The sequence below is a fragment of the Alexandromys fortis genome, unplaced genomic scaffold (genome assembly GCF_014885135.2).
Source record: "Alexandromys fortis isolate MF-2015 unplaced genomic scaffold, M_Fortis_MF-2015_v1.1 scaffold_198, whole genome shotgun sequence".
NCBI lineage: Eukaryota > Metazoa > Chordata > Mammalia > Rodentia > Cricetidae > Alexandromys > Alexandromys fortis.
The window spans coordinates 2,569,775-2,574,920 of record NW_026068111.1 but is presented as its reverse complement, the minus strand read 5'-3'; positions in this window follow the sequence as shown (position 1 = coordinate 2,574,920).

The following is a 5,146-nucleotide window of genomic DNA, read 5'->3' as shown; positions in this document are numbered from 1 at the left end:
TGACTACACTACTAGCCATTGAATTCTTTGTCACTAGTCACTTGTACACTTTAGAGCATCACTAACGAGGATGTACCTTTGCGATGCCTGGGGGATGATGGGAAACACTGCTGAACACAATGCTTACAAGGGAAGGAAGTATGTAGTCTTCGAACTGTGAGCTGACTTAGATACATTTGTTTTGAGGCAGGGTCTCAATATGTACCCCTCCCAGGCTGGCCTTGAACTCACAGAGATCCATCTGTTCCTGCCTCTTGGGTGCTGAGATTAAAGGCATGCACCCCCACACCGATCAAAATACTTTGGTCTTAATTTAATTTTTTTTTTCTTTTTGGTGCTAGGGAATGACCCTACGGCTGTGTGCATTTTGTGTGTGCTAGGTAGGTGCTTTGCCACTCAGCTACATCACAGCTGATATTTTAGTTTATGTGTGTGAGTGTTTTGCTTGCATGTAAGAGCAAATAAAATAAACCTAGATGCCTAATGGCCAGAAAGGTCAGAAGAGAGTGTCAGGTCCTCTGGAACTGGAGTGGCAAATGGTTGTGAGCCACCATGTAGGCACTGGGAACTGAGCCAGCATCCTCTGCAAGAGAAACATATATCCTTAATTACTGAACTGTCTTACTAGTCCCCTCTCCCCTGTTTTTACTTGATAGACCTGGTCTGTTGAACTGTGGTCATTCAAGTGCATGTATTGTCCTTTCGTTGTTGCTATTAGAAAACACCTCACAGAATGCCGGTGTCTCCCTTTCTTTTCTTCCTTGTCCTGGTTAGGTTTTATAATCACCTTGATACAACCGAGAATCATCCAGAAAGAGGGAACGTCATGTGAAGGATGATCAAGATCAAACTGGCTTGTGGCCGCGTCTGTAAGAGATCGTCTCGACTCTGATTGTTTTGGGAGGGCTCAGGCCACTGTGGGCAGAACTTCCCTAGGCAGTTGGGCCCGACTGTATAAGAAAACTAGATGAACAGAAGCCAGTGAGGGAGCCAGAGCAGTAAGCAGAGTTCCTTCACAGAGTTCCCACCATGAATCCTCTCAACGATGAAGTGCGATTAAGTGAAAATAAACCGTTTCCTTCTTCAAGCTGCTTTTGCTCGTGGTGTTTATCACAGAGACAGATGATCAAACTGAAACATCCTTTTCATTTTCTCTGGGCCTCCAGCCCATGGGATGGTGCCACCCACATTCAAGGTATGTTTTCTCTCCACGGTTCCTCCTCCTGAGGTGTGACTTACCATCTCTTACATGAATCGAAAGCCAGGCGGGTCAGCAAACAAGATTAATCATCGCAGGTGTTTAACAGACATTTTCTTTAAAATGAACAAAATGAGCCTGTCACTCCCGGGAGAACAACTGCCAGTGGCTGTCACCGGCGACAGAAAGCAAGCTCTCATGCATTACAATGTAGGGGACCCTTTTATCTGCCACTATAAGCTTGACAGACTCTCAATATTTAAAGACTTTTCTGATGATGTTAAACATTAGCAGTGAGGTGAAAGAATGTGATTAAAATAATTTTTTTCAATTTATCTTTATTTTGGGTTTTATGCACAGAAGTATTTTGTCTGCATGTGTGTCTGTGCACCATGTGCATTGCTTGGTGCCTGAGGAGGCCAGAAGGGGGTGCCGCATCCCTTGGACCTAGAGTTATTGATGGTTGTGAGCTGCCATGTAGGTACTAGGATTCGAACCTGGGTCCCCTGGAAGCACAGCCGGTACTCTCAGCCACGAAGCTGTCTCTCCAGTCCAGGGCTATCATTTTTTGATGCCATGCGATAAAAATGACATTTGGAAGCTTTCATAGCTTTAGTAAACTTTCATTTTCCAAATGACTAATGCACTTCTTTTACCCTAACAGCAAGGAAGAGACAGGGAAGCTATAAAGTTAACCTTGCCTTGGGGCTAGAGAGATGGCTCAGAGGTTAAGAGCAGTGGCTGCTCTTTTAGAGGTCCTGAGTTCAATTCCCAGCAACCACATGGCGACTCACAATCATCTGTGATGAGACCTGGTGTTCTCTTCTGTCATGCAGGCAGAACACTGCATACATAAATAATAATAATGATGATGATGATAATAAAATCAACCTTGTTTTGACCTTAGTGAGGAAAAGAAACTGAAGGGCAACAAAATGGTATAAAACATGAAGACTAGGTATTGCCAAAAAGGAATAGCACGGGGCACTACTTTACCTATGGTGAGTCATGAGAGACTCTAACTTGCCATGTAAGTAAGAAACTTAACAGACTTTTTTTTTTTTTTAAATAGTAAATTGTAAGAGCCTAAGAATGACTAGCAAGGGAATATAGAGCTCGGAGGTACTGCAGACTCAAGGAGAGTTACAATGGATTGCCAGCAACTGATTATGAGAAAGATTAGGGGAGACCAGGCAGTCAGTTTCATACTGGTCCTGGCATGAGGGATCAGCTAGCCACTGTCTTTGTCTAGTTTCTTGTGGTGGGACAATGGTCTTGTACCATGTAAACATTTGTCAGTTATATTACTTTAATAATTCACTGATTGGCCAATAGCCAGGCAGGTAGTATAGGTGGGGCAATCAGGCAGGAAGCTCAGGCAGGACAATGAGAACAGGAGAATTCTGGGAAGAGGAAAGGCAGTCTTTGGTCCTTACCCAGACACAGAGGAAGAAAGATGAGAATGCCTTGCTGATAAAAGGTACCAAGCCACGTGGATAACACTGACAAGAATTATGGGTTAATGTAGGATGTAAGAGTTAATAAGAAGCCTGAGCTAATAGGCCAACCAATTCATAATTAATGTAGACCTCTGTGTGTTTCTTCGGGACTGAACGGCTGCAGGACCGGGCAGGACAGAAATCTCAATCAACAGTTTCTGTTGCTATTTCAAAATGCCTGAGACTGAATGATTTAAATTCTTGTTTCTGGAGGCTGAGAAGTCTAAGAGTATGGTGTGGGCATCTGGTGAAGACTTCAGTGTTGTCAGTACATGGCAGAGGGCATCATAGGGACACCCAAAAGATGTGTCAGCAATTTCTCTGAACTGAAACTTTTATTTGGGTTGCTACTCTTGCGGGAAAGTTCCTCTATCCTGTTGCTGTAGTCGGGAAGAAATCCAGGGCAGATTGAAGACCAGAAGACCAGAGAGCTCCAGGACTCTATCATCAGATTTGGGCGCTGACACACCCAGTGTCTGGGGCTAAAAAGCCATCGGATTCTCGGCTGTTTAGCCAGTCCAACAAATCCCATACATCTGCTGTCAACTCCCTATCTGGGGCGAGTAGATGTTTGCTCACGGTTCCCCAGGAAGAGCATCTGTCACATGACAGGGGTGGAGCTGCCCTGTCGGCTGGGCTGCCTGGAGGAGACTGGCCAGTCATGCTGCCTGTAGTCTTTGTGAGCTATCGCCCACGCTGGAGTGGGGATTTTGGTGATGCGGTTACCTTTGAGTTGCCCATGTTCCTGTAAGTAATCCCTCACCCATCCCCCTGTAAGTAAGCCCAATTGTATAATCATTGGTTCATCAAGTTGGACTTTGATAGGGTTCTTATTTGTGTCTTTCCTTGCAAGGCTCTCTTTTGGGGTGATTAGAGATTTGTCAGCATCTCCGCGGGAAAAATTCACATAATGCACCCCTTCTTCTCTTCTTCCTCCTTACAGTTCTTTTTTCCCACAAGAAGCTAAAGTTTTATTTAGAAAAGGAAATGAAAGCGTCTTTGCAATTCTCTTCTGAGAAAGCCACTAATGCTGTTATGGGGGCCCCACCCTCATGAGTTTATCTAATCTCCATTATCCCCTGAAGGCCCACCTCCAAATATGGTTAACCTGGGGACTTGGGGATTAAGTTGCTAACCAGTGAACTTATGGGGGAACATACCAAAACCATAAAAGCCATTTTTGCGGTATCACACAAAACGCCATCTGGCTGGGTGTGGTGGCTCATGCCTTTCATCTTAGCACTTGGGGGTGCTGAGGCAAGAAGAGAGCAAAGTCAACGTGGGCAGCCTGCATCACACAGTGAGATCCTTTGCAAGCAGGGACCAGAGAGATGTTTCAGTGGTTAGGAATACATGCTGCTCTCCTAGAAAGTCAGAATGGAACAGGGCGGTACCTGAGAACTGGGGAGGAAAGGGAACACATATTTAGTGTTAGGTAGTTCCGCCTAACAGAGTCTTAGCTCTATACCAGGAAATAGGTATTCGTAAAGAAGGTAAAGTGGAAGGTTTACATAGAAGAGTCTTTTCTTATTTATAATCACTTAGATAATAACTGACTATCTCTGGTTAAGTGATAATGGCTACTTATTGAGAGTTTATAGTTTAGTATTACAGCAAAATGTAACAATAGTTATTAAATAGATATATGGTGGTACAGAATATGGGCAGGAGAAATTCAGAGCACGCTGCTCTATGAGTTTCACATTCCAGTGGAATGATGATACAGTATTACTTGAGGACAGAATGTAATTGATTAAAAATATCCTTGCGAGCCTGTCTTAGTTACTTTTCGCTGCTGTGGTAAAACACCATGACCGGGGCAACTCCCAGAAGGAAGGGTTTACTTGGCTTACAGTCCCAGAGGGATGAGAGCCAGTCACAGCAAGGGAAGCATGACAGCTTGTGGCCAGAGAAGGACGCTGAGAGATCACATCTTCAATTGCAAGACTGAAGCAGGAGAGAGTGAACTGGAATTGGGGTGGGATTATAAACACCCAAACCATCTCCTAGCAACCACTCAACTACTTCCTCTAAGACAGTGGTTCTCAACCCGGGGTCACATATCACATATTTATATTGCAATTCATGACGGTACCAAAATTACAGTTATGAAATAATTTTGTGGTTGGGGGTCACCACAGCATGAGGAACTGTATTAAAGCAAAGAGTGCCACTAAATACTCAAGTATATGGGCGTATTGTGTACGTTTATAATGCAAATCATCACAGAAGGCCAGGTGTGGTGACTCAGGCTTTTATCCTAGCATTTGGGAGGCATAAAGCAGGCAGTCTAGTTTTAGGAGTTTTAGGACGGTTTTAGCCTGGATCTACATAGTGAGTTCAAGGACAGCCAGGGTTATGTAGTTAGATCTTGTCTAGACAAAAACAAAGAGAACAAACAGAGAAGTCCTGCAAACCTTTAAGAAAAGGAATAAATGCCGGGCGTTGG